At 36.3% G+C, this 16,304-nt stretch overlaps 1 protein-coding gene across 2 annotated transcripts in view; it reads right to left on the minus strand.

Annotated features, from left to right (window-relative positions):
- The window catches only part of NRIP1 (nuclear receptor interacting protein 1), a 105,241-nt gene that overhangs the window by 69,488 nt on the left and 19,449 nt on the right, over positions 1-16,304 (minus strand). For both annotated transcript variants that reach the window (XM_012501914.2, XM_003263783.2), the window contains exon 2: positions 13,919-13,998. The gene's annotated coding sequence lies outside the window, so the exon portion shown is untranslated. The remainder of the gene's footprint in view (positions 1-13,918; positions 13,999-16,304) is intronic.

Genomic DNA, 16,304 nt, shown 5'->3' on the forward strand with positions numbered 1-16,304 from the left:
TAATAAGAGGCAGGGCTTAGGCATGGATATATGATGTAATTATGACCAGTGAAGGTGACAAGGAAATGTGGGAAAATAGCCATCTTTCAATCATGAAGAGTGACATCACCAAGTCACTCAAGATGGCAGAGTAGAAAACAGAAAATACCATGTGGGACACTAATAAGATCATATGACAATTCATTAACTGCCAATACTCCAAATTTTTTGTTGAGTAAGAAGATATACCCTTACTGGTTACGTTACTTGTAGTAAGGCCTTCTATTACTTACATTTTTATTAACACAGAGAAGTTTTTACGAATATTCACACAGTTTCCCACAATGGGTTAAGTCAAACTAACACGAAGTTGGATTGATTCACCTGGTAGAAGTCAGGTGTTTTCCCTTTCTTCATGCTGCATGCTTAGACAACATGTCACATGACAATGAAACAAGATATTTCAATGGAAATCATATTTTCTCATAGGAATAATATGTTACAAACAGGGTTTCCTCTTAATTAAGAATTGAAAATAAACATATTACCAAAGCAAAGGCAGTCCAAATATAGAGCTCTAATAAGTTAAATGGTAAAATTATGCTCCCAATGACTACATACTTAACAACGTTCTACAGAATGATAAGTGCTCATTCAGAGGGAGGAAAACATGGAAGGAGGGACAGACGAGGTTGGGTGGTAAGGAGGGAAGAGGGGAGGTCCCAAGGCCAAATAAATTCAGGAAATGATGATTTAAGTTAAAATAGATCACTACATTCCCTTTCTATGTGTATACATTCTGGAAGGTGCTCAGAGGGCCACTACATTCCCTTTCTATGTGTGGACACTCTGGAAGGCGGTTGGAGGGTCACTACATTCCCTTTCTATGTGTGGACACTCTGGAAGGCGCCCGGAGGGTCACTACATTCCCTTTCTATGTGTGGACACTCTGGAAGGCGTGAGGTCACTACATTCCTTTCTATGTGTACACTCTGGAAGGCGCTCGGAGGGTCACTACATTCCCTTTCTATGTGTGGACACTCTGGAAGGCAGTCAGAGGGTCACCACATTCCCTTTCTATGTGTATACACTCTGGAAGGCGCTCGGAGGGTCACTACATTCCCTTTCTACGTGTGGACACTCTGGAAGGCAGTCAGAGGGTCACCACATTCCCTTTCTATGTGTATACACTCTGGAAGGTGGTTGGAGGGTCACTAAATTCCCTTTCTATGTGTGTACACTCTGGAAGGCAGTCGGAGGGTCACCACGTTCCCTTTCTATGTGTATACACTCTGGAAGCCAGTTGGAGGATCACCACATTCCCTTTCTATGTGTATACACTCTGGAAGGCGGTTGGAGGGTCACCACATTCCCTTTTTACGTGTATACACTCTGCTTGGAGGATCACCACATTCCCTTTCTATGTGTATACACTCTGGAAGGCACTCGGAGGACCAACAAATTCCTTTTCTATGGGTATACTATGTGTACACTCTGGAAGGCAGTTGGAGGATCACCACATTCCCTTTCTATGTGTATACACTCTGGAAGGCGGTTGGAGGGTCACCACATTCCCTTTCTATGTGTACACACTCTGGAAGGTGCTCAGAGGGTCACCACATTCCCTTTCTATGTGTACACACTCTGGAAGGCGGTTGGAGGGTCACCACATTCCTTTCTATGTGTATACACTCTGGAAGGTGCTCGGAGGATCACCACATTCCCTTTCTATGTGTATACACTCTGGAAGGTGGTTGCAGGGTCACCACATTCCCTTTCTATGTGTATACACTCTGGAAGCCAGTTGAAGGATCACCACATTCCCTTTCTATGTGTATACACTCTGGAAGGCGGTCGGAGGGTCACTACATTCCCTTTCTATGTGTATACACTCTGGAAGCCAGTTGGAGGATCACCACATTCCCTTTCTATGTGTATACACTCTGGAAGGCGGTCGGAGGGTCACTACATTCCCTTTCTATGTGTATACACTCTGGAAGCCAGTTGGAGGATCACCACATTCCCTTTCTATGTGTATACACTCTGGAAGGCGGTCGGAGGGTCACCACATTCCCTTTCTATGTGTGGACACTCTGGAAGGCGGTCGGAGGGTCACTACATTCCCTTTCTATGTGTGTACACTCTGGAAGCCAGTTGGAGGATCACCACATTCCCTTTCTATGTGTATACACTCTGGAAGGCGGTCGGAGGGTCACTACATTCCCTTTCTATGTGTATACACTCTGGAAGCCAGTTGGAGGATCACCACATTCCCTTTCTATGTGTATACACTCTGGAAGGCGGTTGGAGGGTCACCACATTCCCTTTCTATGTGTACACACTCTGCAAGGCGGTCGGAGGATCACCACATTCCCTTTCTATGTGTATACAGTCTGGAAGGCGGTTGGAGGGTCACCACATTCCCTTTCTATGTGTATACACTCTGGAAGGCGGCTGGAGGATCACCACATTCCCTCTGTATGTGTATACACTCTGGAAGGTGCTTGGAGGGCACCATCATTCATCTGAGATGCTCCCACTCATCTCTGAAGTAATCCTAGGTTCAAAGCGGAGGAAGGAAGTAGGTCAGTGATAGTTTGACCCAAAGGGGTAATTTTGAGTCAAAGGGTTTTGATTTTTAACTCAAAGCCAAGCCGTTAATAACAAAGCCAGAACTATGACTATCCGAAACAAGAACTCTTCAAATTCTCACTACAACTACCTAACAAACCACACACTGCCTCATCATAAAAGTCTTAAAAACTTTGAAAATTCTAATAAACTCCTTTTACTACGAAGTAACTTACTGTAGACATAATAGGACCAAAATAGAAGATATTTTTTAAAACTTTCCTATAGGATAAACCTAACTCTATCCTTAACACAGTATCTGTAATATATAGTAATTGTTTAGTTATCAGTAGTTTTAGTAGCTGTCATTTTTGAAAAAACATTTGGATGAATGATGGCTCTAAAAAAAAAAACCGTTCAAAGTCACTGAAAAAAAGTAGGGATTTCCTTCAAAAGCTTCTCACCTCTTATAGTAAACAAAGGCATAAAAGTTATTATGTTGGTAAAACTTCAAAAAGCAGTAACTGAAACAATTTAACTAAGGACTTCAGTCCAGAGAGGATGTCTGCTCATTGTAAGGTTGACTACAGAGGTCTACTGATCTCAGATCCAATCCTTGCTTCCTTCTGCTCTCCCCTGGTCACTCTACATTCACGAAATGAAGTAGGAGATGCAGTAGAAGGGTGAGTTAAGACTGGAATTAAAAGTCTGAAGCCACAGAAGGACCAAAAGATGTATGTGATGTAAAAATGATTGTACAACAATATAAAGTAGTCTGTTTGATTTCAAATATGGTTCTTTTAAATAATGGGCCACTGAGAAAGCTGAAAAATTAAAATGATCACTGGGAGCAGTGGCTCACGCCTGTAATCCCAGCACTTTGGGAGGCCGAGGCAGGCAGATTACGAGGTCAGGAGATCGAGACCATCCTGGCTAACATGGTGAAACCCTGTTTCTACTAAAAATGCAAAAAATTAGCTGGGCGTGGTGGTGGGCGCCTGTAGTCCCAGCTACTCGGGAGGCTGAGGCAGGAGAATGGCGTGAACCTGGGAGGCGGAGCTTGCAGTGAGCCGAGATTGCTCCACTGCACTCCAGCCTGGGCGACAGAGTGAGACTCTGTCTCAAAAAAAAAAAAAAAAAAAAAAATACTGCATACTATGTGCCAGGACTGCGTTAAATGCTTAACGCAGGCTTAATTCCTATGTGGTAATTCTCAAATATCTCTGTGAAGTTATTCCCATTTTACAGATAAGAACACTGAGCCTTAGGGAGGTAAGGTGATTTGCCCATAGTCAACAATAGTAAGTAAGTGGCAGAGTTGGGGTTCATACCTAGATTATCTGGTCTTGTTCAAAACCACCACATCACAGCCTGTGTCAACTTCAATCCATTTACCCATAAACACTACTTTGGCTGAAATGCAGTTTATTAAAGATTTTAAGTAGCCTCAAGTATACTTCTATACACTAATGGTGACTTTCAACATGGAATGTAAGTTTTAAAACAATTATCGAGTGGGTTATTGTCAGTTATCATGATTAACTTTTATTAATTAGACACAAGTAAATACCTGTTACAATACTGCTAAGACATAACATTATCTCACTTAATTACTATTTATAAAATAGATATTATCCAATTTTACAGATGAGGCTCAGAGAAGTTGAGTGACTTTCTCAGTTAAGGGGTAAATCTGGGATTCAAACTCAAGTCAGTGTGTTTCACAGTAACGCATTCCACAATCGCTCCTCAATAAACCTCAACAGTGTCAGGTCAATTGCCTTGGTCACCTGGTCTCCTGATCATTTCATGAAAAATTAACCATCTCTTTATAAATCATTCATCAAACTTCTTGTTCCTAGAGCTATGCTAAAGATACAAACATAATTACAAGTCCTTGCTGGACCCCACTAGACTCTTTAAATAAAAATATGTTCCAAGGGTAATCTAGATTCTGGCAATTTCTATTGCAAATTCACCAAATCCCTTGCTTTTGTTACTACCACAGCATAAACACTCTGAATTTTCCTTACTGGAATAAAGCCTGTTAAAACTTTTTGCAGGAAAATCTCTAGGACTTTTTAAGTATCAAAAAGCTGAGGAAATGTTGGTACTTTAAAATAAATCCTGACCCAGTAAGAACTGGCACTGAGCCTTTTATTTTCTTGCAGTCAGCAAAACTACAAACCTATAAAAATTCAAATAGTAGTTAAGGGGCATGCATTTTGAAGTAGTTCCATATGTGGTGAGTCACTTCCAAACTCATGCTTTATACTGAAAACTTTTTTAAACCTGGATATGTAGGCAGAAATCACTTTTAAAACCTATCACAGCCATACTATGAAAGGAAAGCAAGTCCATGTGGGAATTTACTAATTGTTTCTCCTGAAAACTGTTTTCCTGGGGGGAAAAAATGAATATTATTATTGACTCCTATGTACCACCTTGCTTTATAGTTCAAACAAATTCAGAAACTGTTTTTCCTAACTCAGTATTGATCTAGATCTTTGCAAAAATGAAATGAAAGACAGGTTAATCATCCAACAAACATAATACGCAAGTGTGTATGAGGAGGAGAGCTGGAGGAAGTGGAAAGAACTAGGTCAGTAGGTGGCAGATGTTAAGTGGTTCAAACTTGAAAGGAATCCTAAAAGCATGGACCGAGGTTTGTGGAAACTCTTAAAAGTAAATGAAAATAAAAAATAACAATAAAAATGTGTGGAAGAAAGGTTCTAATTAGAAGGACGTGAGATTAAGTAAAACAGTGATCATCCAAAAACCTATTTTCTTTCTTTTGAAAAATACATTAGAATTAACAATATTGTCCATAACACATTATCTTCCTATAGCATTACACTGATATCAATGCACTTTATTTCCTCATTTATTCTGCATAATATTCTTATGATGTAAGATGTATCCTCATCTTACAGATCAAAAAACTGAAGTTCAGGTTAAATGACTTACTAAGAGTATATGTGAAGATGCAGGGCTCAAATATAGATCTTAGGATTCTAAAGCCATCCTTTTCCATAGTATTGTACTTAACTGTGGCTGTGACAGTAGCTGCTCTTAATGCCCACTCAAGAGGCAAAAGAGAAATATACCCTTTGTTTTAAAATTTTTTTAAAAAGTAACTAACAATTACCTCTGCCTTTTCTGAAGAGAAAACAGGAATCCTTGTATCTCAAATAAATGTTTTCTCTTAAAATACAAGTTTACAAGGTAATAAGTAGTATTCATGTGATAGGTTTATCAGAAACAATTCTAAATGCCTGAGCCAATTTAAATAGTTCACATTTATTCATTTCATACAATGTTGCTATAAAAATAAAGTCTGTATAATTCTCATTTTACATTAAAGTAACCAAGACGAAGAGAGGTTACACTAATAAAAGGTTTAAAAGCTAAGAAAATAGCTTTCTGTGGTCACCAGACTAAGTTTAAATTGTATATGACTTTTTTTTTTTTTTTTTTTGAGACAGAGTCTTGCTCTGTTGCCCAGGCTGGAGCGCAGTGGCACGATCTTGGCTCACTGCAACTTCCGCCTCCCGGGTTCAAGCATTTCTCCTGCCTCAGCCTCCTGAGTAGCTGGGATTACAGTTGTGTGCCACCATGGCTGGCTAATTTTTTGTATTTTTAGTAGAGACGAGGTTTCACTGTGCTGGCCAGGCTGGTCTCCAACTCCTGACCTCATGATTCACCCGCCTCGGCCTCCCAAAGTGCTGGGATTACAGGCATCGTGATGTATATGACTTTCTAACAAATACTGTAATGATGTTTTTCATCCTTAATAGAAATCCATGGGAGTATTTAAATAATATAATAATGTTAACGATTTCTTATTTTCTGAAATTACTGTGAAAATGGCAAATTAGTAGTAACTCAGTAGAGGAGTATCACTATTAATACAAACTGCATGCCCATGTTTTTAAAACACTTATAAAAGTAACTTTAATAACATTCCTTGTGAGGTTATATCCATTTCTATGACAATAAACAGGCTGTCTTTCAGAATTTTTGTCTGTGATATAAATAAAGCCAGAATATCAATAATTTTTTAACCCAAGCTGGAAAAAAAGGCTGAATATTTTTTAAACTTTATGCCCTAGATAGTAAAGTAAGGGCTGTGTATACTGCCCACATAATCTGGGTGGCCAATAAAGTTAACTTCCCCAGCCTATTCAGTCGCCAAAAGGGTATCCCAATTGCACATCATATTTTGTTATAGTAAGGAAGATTGAGAAACTATAATCGTTTCCTCCTCCCAAATTCAGTTTCTGCTACTACTCCGTGTCACCAACATCTCAGCGTTTAAATACATAAAACCACAGTCAGCCCAAATGTTCAGGGTCTATGTATGATTACAGAATTCATCTTTGTTTATGCTGCTGATTCTATGAAACTCATTTCCTCCTTTAACCTTTTACCATTTCTTTCTGTGAACTAAATTTATACCCACTACCCAGATATACATGATCTTCAGATTTTGGGAGTTTTCTGGAGTGGGGGGATATCTCTGAAAGTCAGAAACTTATTTCATTCTTAGATACTGTTCTTAGCACGAGAACCATGCCCTAATGAAATTTAAAAAAAGTCATTATCCCCAAATTCAGTCCCATTTAGAATCTCCACTAGCCAGGCAGGCTATTTAGCAATATTTTAAAAATACTCTTAAGAAATAGAATTGAAAAGGTTGGGTTTATCTTTAAGAAATTTAGGGAAATCTGTGAAATGATTCTTTTTTAAAAATATACTTTACCCCAATGTGAATTAAATATGAAAAACTAAGGATAAATTTTGGGACGTTAACAAAACTTTTATCTTTGAAATTGTTACATTCTAAGCAGGTAATTTATTATTTTCACCAAAAGCATTTGTATTTTCTCTCTTGATGAACAGCAAAGAATATTAAGTCTATAGTAACATAAGGATATAAGCAAAATTTAAGCAAAATAAGCAAAATTTATTTAGCTAACATATTAAATAAATTTTGCTTATTCAGGTAAGGAACATTAAAAGAGCATTCTACATATCACAGTAAGTTAAGTCAAAGAAATGTACATATTCAACGAAATAAAGTCTGAGTACTGTCATAATTACCCATATCACACTTTGCAACCTGTAAATTTCTAACATACATGCTATTATTTCATCTTCATACAAAGCACATGAAAAAAATGTTGCACAAATGTAAGTAACTTGCATAATATAATAAAGATGATCTTGTATCTTTTTTGATCGTTTCTAAGCTTTAAAATTATATCAGGACATACTCTGGAGTTCTGTTTCACCAATACTTTGATTTATCACTCTATATGTGTGAGGCATCAAGTTGAGTGCTTTGTAAGTCACAAATTTATAAAAGATACAACCCCCTCCATCTAGAAGTTTGTAATTCTGCTGCAGCAATGAATGAAACGCTATGAAAAATAAAGGCAGTGTGAATGGCATTCATCAACCACTATGAGAAAGTAGATGGGAGCACATGTTCCCTTCTGTCCGAGTGGTCATACAAATCACAGGATGGATGGCCTTTTGGTAAAAGAAAACTAGTAGGGTTCAAAAGACATCTGAGCTGAAGATAGCAAAAATAATGTGGCAGAATAAGAAATGTGCAATAAACATGTTTAAGGAAGGGGCAAACCAAATATTTGATCATGAGATATGCAAGGAACCACGTAGAAATAGGACTTGTCTTATCTTGTGAGCAAAGGTCTTTGTTCAGGGTAATAATAATTTTCTTCAGAAAGTTTTACTTTGCTGTGTAGAATGTATTGGGTAATAAAAACTAAAAGGCAAAAGACCAAATAGAAAGTTACTGCAGTAACTATCTAATAATCAGAAAGTAATAAAGCCTGAATTTGGAAAATGGCAGTGGAAAAACAAAGAAACCAAAACTCATAATTCTTCCTGTTCCAATGAAAATGATTACTGACATAGTCATAATTATGGTTGACTGCAATCAAATGTTAAATATGTAAAGGTATAATATAAAACCAAGAACTTGCCAATAGACTTTTAGGAAAGACTTTGATCACATTTATCATCTCATACTTATCCTACAATGTAATAAACATTATAACGTCCCCTTTGAATGTATTCTAGGGTACCATATACCATAACTTGATATGTTTTTAATTAAATTTTTGTACTATTTTAAAAACATTTATTGTAGTTGACCTAAAAATAAAACTTCGAGAACTACAATTAGACACCACCTGTATAAAATGAAAGCCAATCTATACTTCTGTATACAAAATTACTTTCCAAAACCTTTTGAGCTCTGCCTGATCTATACTAAGATACCAAAATACAATGTATGTCTCCTATATTTTAAAGAAACAGAAGAAATCTTTTATAAATGTACTTCTCAAACTGATTACCAACATAATTTTATTATCCAAATGAAAAAAACACATATTTATACCTATAAGAAAAATTACCTGACCATAATAATAAACCCTATTTTTTGAAAACTTCATATTTACATATTACCTTTCAAAGGGATGTGTATGTCAGTTTGATGAAAAAAACTACTTTCAAATTATTCAAATCATCCAAATATACTGTGAAGCTTATAACTTACAATTTTTGTTTTCATTTCCTTTAAATATTCCCTGCCCCAGAAAACCTATACAGGCAAATTTTCAGAAATAAAAAAAAATGTGTATATTCTCCATGCATTCAATAAATAATTAATCTATAAACAGGTATGTCCTCCTTCTAGATGCTCAGCCTCAGACTAGCTTCTTCAGATTTATTAGTAATGAATGCAACAGAAATTCTTGCCTTCAGGGAGTCTCAATTTTAGAAAGATTAAACAATAAATAAACTATACTTTAAAAAGAAACACATATTTCATTGTATTTTTAAAGGTGTTAAATGCTTGGAAAAAGAGAACAGCATAAAGGAGAGAGGACAAAGATGAGGCTTCCATTTTGAATTGTGTGGTCACCAGGGTGGGCTGCACTGAGAAGATGCCTTTTCAGCTAATGCAAGGACTTTAGTTTTATACCAAGTGACGTTCATGAAGGCTTTTAAGCAGAGGAATGATTTTCTTTTCTTACTACCCAATAAGAATTGAGTGTCAAAAAGAGTACCAATTTCATTTAAGAGTGTGGAGGTAGTATTATCAAAAATGTGTTGGGGGTAGGGCTATAAAACAACCACTGTATCCCAGATCTGGGAACCAAAACAAGGACTAAAGTGTGATTATGCCATTTATTTCTCCAAGGGCTATTCCCTCCACAATAAGTTTCCATATTGACTGTTTTCACAGGTCAATAGTCCCTTATCCACATTCCCAATTTTGAATACCAAGAAGCTTTAAAACCGAATTTGGTGGCAAAATCAAACCCACATTAATGTGAGACGGTTTATAGTCTTGATTTATCCCATTTGGCAAAAATAAACATGAAGAAACATTAACCCTCGAAATTTAGGTAACCTTTAAATATCGTAAGTAATGAGAAGTCATAGGCGCATCTATATGTACACATACAAACTATTTGTAAACTTCCCTATTTTATTGAATATGGTGGAGTTATATCATAAAGCAATTTATCACACTCAATTAAGCCAGCCATGCTTTTAACAAAAGAAAAACACACTTTCCCTAAAAGTAAAATTCTACCTAGTATAATAGAACCTGGAATAAGATGGAAGATATGAATCTACTGTTACAGATTTTGATTTTATAGTTTAAAGATACGTATCTGTCATTCAACATGCTCCCTAAACACTGGCTAATTGATTTATCTGATGTTCAACCAAAGAAAATGCTACTTATTCCAAAATAGAAGGAAAAACAGGCTGTTTGAAACTTACTGAAAGATAGTACTTCCGCATTTGACATGGCACCTTTCTATTGGATTTTTAAGGGTAATTTTAACTAGTCATGAACTTGACTAAAGCACTGTCTTTTAAAAACCCAAAATGTAACTCTATAGCTGTGCTGTCTAATATAGCAACCACTAGACACATGTGGCTACTGTGCACTTGAAAGATGACTAGTCAGAATTCAGAGAGCTGTGAGTCAAAACACACACCAGCTTTCAAAAATTCAGTACAGATTTACATTCTTTTTGAATGCAAAATATCTCATAATTTTATATTGATTATTCATTGAAAGGATAACATTTTGCAGATACTAGGTTAAATCAAATATATTATTAATTTCACCAGTTACTTTTAACCACAGCTACTAGAAACTCTAACATTTAAAATTTAAACTTACATAATGTAGCTGACATTACACTTCTAGTGAACAGCACTGCTCTACAGGAAAGACGTCGAAAAAGATTAATCTTTCGAACACTTACATGCTAGAATGAATAATATCAATTTTAATCACCAGAATAATAAAAACACAAAGGTCACAAGAAACACTTGTCAGGAATGCTGAAATAAGTGTTTTGTAACTCTAAAGTATCTATTACTTTAAACATTCAAAGAGGTGTCCAAATATTCAACTAATAAAAAACAGCCTTCAATATATGTTATGTCTGATTTGCTTCAAAATCTACTTTCAGTATTTCAATCATATGATCATAAGTACATAGAGGAGGGTTTTGTGTCCTAGTTTCATTCACTAGGGTTAGAACAAACCCAGGTTTTGTGAGCCAAATACATATTATAATGGAATCAGAAAGTAGGTAACTTATTTTTTAATAGATGGGAAAATTTAAATAACTCCTAAGAAACAACTTTGGAATTTACATTAAGTCAAAGAAAAATAAGTCTCTCTAATTATAAAACCTACCATTAACAAAAGACACACTGATTGACATTTCCTAAATATTCTTAAAAGCACTGTAAGTACCTATTACTCTAAACACATGCACACCCCACCACTCAGCAGTTCCACTCCCGTGCTTACACTGTACTCATGAGAAATGAAGGCTTATTTCTACCAAAAGATCCAAAAAAGTTCACAGCAGCCTTATTTGCAGCCACAAACTCGAAAGAAAACTAAATGTCCATTTACAGTGGAATGGATAAATGGTGGTATAATCATAGAATAGAACATAGACAATTTAGGGGGAAAAAACAAATAACATGCACAACATGGATGACTCTTACAGACATAATGTTGATAAAAAAAGACACTAATGAGTTCATACAACATGGTTTCAACTTCATATAGTTTAAAACAGGCAAAACTAATCTATAGTAAAAGACGCCAAAGACTATTCCTGTTGGGTAGAGGCAGGATAGATTAGAAAATACACAAATACAATAAGCCTTCTGGAGTAGGGTGCTAGTTACTCAGACTATACTTACATAAAAAACAATCAAGCTAGCAAATAAGGGTGTCTATTTGATTACATGAAGTTACACTTCAGGAGGTTTTGTATAAAAATAAGAAACTGCTTCTTAAAAGGACCTTATGCATTATGATTTCTTTTCAAAATAATTACTTAAAACTAATTCCTATCTTGAATATACATGGGAATTTGTCGATTTAATCCTTCAGCTAAACTTTCAATTTCTTTGCAGTTTCTTTTTAATAAGAAAGAATAACCATCAACTCTATTGAAACATACCTTTAATTTTGAGATATAACCTTTCATGAATTGATAATTCATATTAGCACTAAAATTATAACTTCCATCTTTATAGCTAAGTGTGAATGTTTATACGAAATATTTATAATAGTTCATTCTCATCTTTAATTTGAAAAGATAACTCTAAATTCCATAAAATCCAGTTTCTGATCATATAATTTATTTTACTGATAAAGTATATTTTAAATTTAATTTTTTGGGTTCATTTACAAGTTCTTTCACAGACCTAATTTGCTTATTTACATTTCTTATTTGCTTTTGCCTTTCCCCAGTAACCAACAAGAAGAGGAAGAATATGCTGGTTTGCCAATAAACAATAATCTTCAACACAGAGTTTCCATTTTAAAAGTTCAATGCAGCATGCTGGGGAGACTTATTAAAAGACTATATTCAACCAACCCTAGAAATTCACACTGCTTGACAGTGATTAAGAAAATCGGTAAAAACTGATTTTTGTATTATTTCATGTGAATAAAAACCATGAATATTCAGCTAATAAAGTTACATCTGTCTGATAGTAAAAGAAGGTGGACAATTCACTACAATCTTAACAAATACATTATTTTATTAAATGTATTTATGCATCCTTCCTTCATCTGTTTCTATTTCAAGCAAGACGGCTGGCAAAAGTTTTTGAGAAGGAAAACACAAGATACAGATGAGGTATAAGGTTGAACATTAAGAAGGATGCCTTGGATATAGATCAAGAAGACTATGTTCACCAATGACATTAGTCAAATTGGTTGGCATATCCATATGTGGTCTATGAGGTCTGCTATGGCCTGAATGTTGTGTCTCCCCAGAATTCATAAATTGAAACCATATTTGCAATGTGAGGGTAATTTGGAGGTGGGGCCTTTGGGAAGTGATTAGATCATGAGGGTAATGACCTCATGAACAGGATCAGTACCCTTATAAAACAGGTCCCAATAATTCTCTGGCCACCTCCACCCATGTGAGGTTACAATGAGAAGTCAGCCATCTACGAGGAACAGGCCCTTACTAGACATTAAATCTGCTGGCACCTTGGTCTTGGACTTCCCAGCCTCCAGAACTGTGAGAAATAAACCTCTGTGGTTTATAAGCCTCCCATCTATAGCATTTGTTACAACAGCTCAAATGGACTAAGATAAGGTACAAAAGACAAAGCACAAAGTGAGTAAGTTTCTCAACAGATGATTTTAACATAACCTTCCTTCCTAGTAATATGTCACATGTCCTGACACTCTGGGCCTACAAGCAGATAAATTATTATGCTATACCAATCTATCCACAAATGATAATGCAAAGAGAGAATTTAGCAAATGGATGTTCGGAGGCAAAACCAGGTGGCCTGGCTGAGTCTGTCCATGGACCCTGATGACTGATCCAAATGCAGATGGCAGCTGATCCCTACACTGGAAGGTAGAGCTGTCATAGGCAGGAAGAATTTTAAGACTGCCTGAATGTTTCAGGTATACTTCACACTGTCTTATATAAAAAGGAACTTTATGTATCTCATTTTCAAATCAAGACATTCTTTAAAATAGTTCTATAGTAGTAAGGTAAAATGTAAATACCTCAGTGTTTAAAATAGGTAAAACTGGTTTACTCTAAACCAGATGTTTTATTCGCTTACACAAAATTTTGATTTACCAAAATTGAAATAGAACCTTCTTTGTGACAAATGGCAAGGTAGTTTATCCATATCTAAAAGTTAAAGAAAAATAACAAAATGTGGCATAACAGTCGTACTTTTCTACAATTGGAAAGGCTTGATAACATTTTAAAAAGTGGGGCAATGAGACAAAAGACAATACCTTCTGGCTGTGTTTCTCCCAAATGTTAAAATAATGAGTCCTGAGAACAGTTCTGAAATAGCTCACAATCCAAACACTTCCTGAAAATTAAGAGAAATAAGTGTTACTTCAAGTGCACCTTATCTCAAAGAGTTGTTTTACGATGGAATTTTAACTACTAACTAAATCATCTCAAAAAACAACAAAAAAGATGTATTACAAGATAAAAAAAAAAAGTATTCATATCGTTCATGATACATGCTTTCTTTGGACACAGTTGTTGACCACATGTAACAAAACAGCTTTCATTACAGAATTATTTGCCAAAATACACTACCCAGTTGTTTTTTTGTTTGTTTGTTTTTTTGAGGTGGAGTCTTCCTCTGTCACCCAGGCTGGAGTGCAGTGGCATGATCTCGGCTCACTGCAACCTCTGCCTTCCAGTTCCAAGCAATTCTCCCACCTCAGTCTCCCAAGTAGCTGGGATTATAGGTGCCCAGCACCACACCCGGCTAGTTTTTGTATTTTTAGTAGGGACGAGTTTTCGCCATGTTAGCCAGGACGGCCTCAAACTCCTGACCTCAGGTGATCCACCGCCTCGGCCTCCCAAAGTGCTGGGATTACAGGCGTGAGCCAGCGCACCCGGCCCACTACTCATCTGTTTTTATTTTACTGTAAAGATTGTCCCTATTGTCAATGATGTAAAAAGTTAATGTCAAAGATAAAGAGGAATTTCAGTCAAGGATTCTGGGAGAAAAAGTATTAGAATTATTTAACAGTCATTGCAGAGTTTGAAACACCTCATTTCTTTTCTGTACCACTAGGAACAGAAAATGTTAAACTCAGAATTAGAACCATACTAGATATAGAATGACACTGACGTGGAAAAGTTCATACTTTCAGGAACAAAAGAGTGGATCAAAGTTTTTGGCCAGCAAGAGATGTAGCCAACAATTTAACATTGTGGTGGCTGAGGAAACTTTATTTTGGTCAACAGGCCAATGGACAGTGAAGCTAGCGGTGATAAGGGAGGTACCATGCAAACTCCCTGATACCACCATAGCAGCATTCCATTTGTACCAGCCACGCCACTTAGATCTGACTTACACTTCTAGAACTCTCAATTCCTAGCCTATAACCTATGATCAGTTCTCACGGATTATAGCTTTGAAAAAAAATAAATCTGTAAACCTGAATTTTAACCTTCCAAAATAAAGTAGCTATTTTTCATTTTCATTTCATTTTACTGGGGGCCCTTCAATCTCCTTAAAACCACATAAAGATAACTAATTTCTTAGATACTTCCCCAACATCCAGCTCTCCACCACTATACCTGTAGGTCACTTAGTCTGTATCTTGCTTATTGTTATTCTCCCTGTGTCTGTGAGCCTTCAATACCCAGCATGGTGCAAGGTATACAGCTGATACTCAGTAAATGTCTGATAAATGACATCAATTAATCACAGGGCCTTAATCAATTAATATGCCAGGCTTAAGTAAAAATATAAAAGAGAAGACGGTAGTTTTATATGGACCAACTACCATGAAAAATATATGCCTTTAATTACTACACACACATGCACACTCTCTCTCTCATCCACTCACTCACTGTCAGTTCTTCATCAGTAAGACTCCTCCAGTATCTGTTTCAATGCTCTCCTAATCCCCCCAGCCCAGACAATCAGCCTGGTTGGGTGGTAGGTGTCCTTTCTACCCAGATGAGTTGGGACTCTAGTGTCGCTGTCTGACGTCCTATACCAACCAGCATGGTACTCAGGCATTAATACAAGCCTCTAAGCACATAAAGGCATACCTCAGAGATATAGTGGGTTCCATTCCAGATCACTAAAATAAAACAAATATCGCAATAAAGCAAGTCACACAAGTTTTTTGGTTTCCTAGTGCATATAAAAGTTATGTTTACACTGTACTATAGTCTATTAAGTGTGCAAAAGCATTACGTCGAAACAATGTACATACCTTAATATAAAAATACTTTATTGCTAAAAATGCTAACAATCATGTGACTCTTCAGAGAGTTTTACTCTTCAGTGGTGGACACCTTGCCTCCATGTTGATGGCTGCCGAATGATCAGGCTTGTGGTTGCTGAAGGTTGGGGTCTCTGTAATGATTTCTTAAAACAAGACAACAATGAAGTTTGCCACGTTGGCTGATTCTTCCTTTCACGGAATAATTCTCTGTAGCATGTAATGCTGTTTGATAGCATTTTACCCACAGTAGAACATCTTTCAAGATGGAAATCAATCCTCTCAAACCCTGCCACTGTTTTATCAATTACATTTACATGATATTCTAAATCCTTTGTTGTTATTTCAACAATGTTTACAGTATCTTCAATCGGGAGTAGATTCCATCTCTAGTAACTACTTTCTTTGCTCATCTATA

This window comes from Nomascus leucogenys, chromosome 25 (assembly GCF_006542625.1).
Source record: "Nomascus leucogenys isolate Asia chromosome 25, Asia_NLE_v1, whole genome shotgun sequence".
Taxonomy (NCBI): domain Eukaryota; kingdom Metazoa; phylum Chordata; class Mammalia; order Primates; family Hylobatidae; genus Nomascus; species Nomascus leucogenys.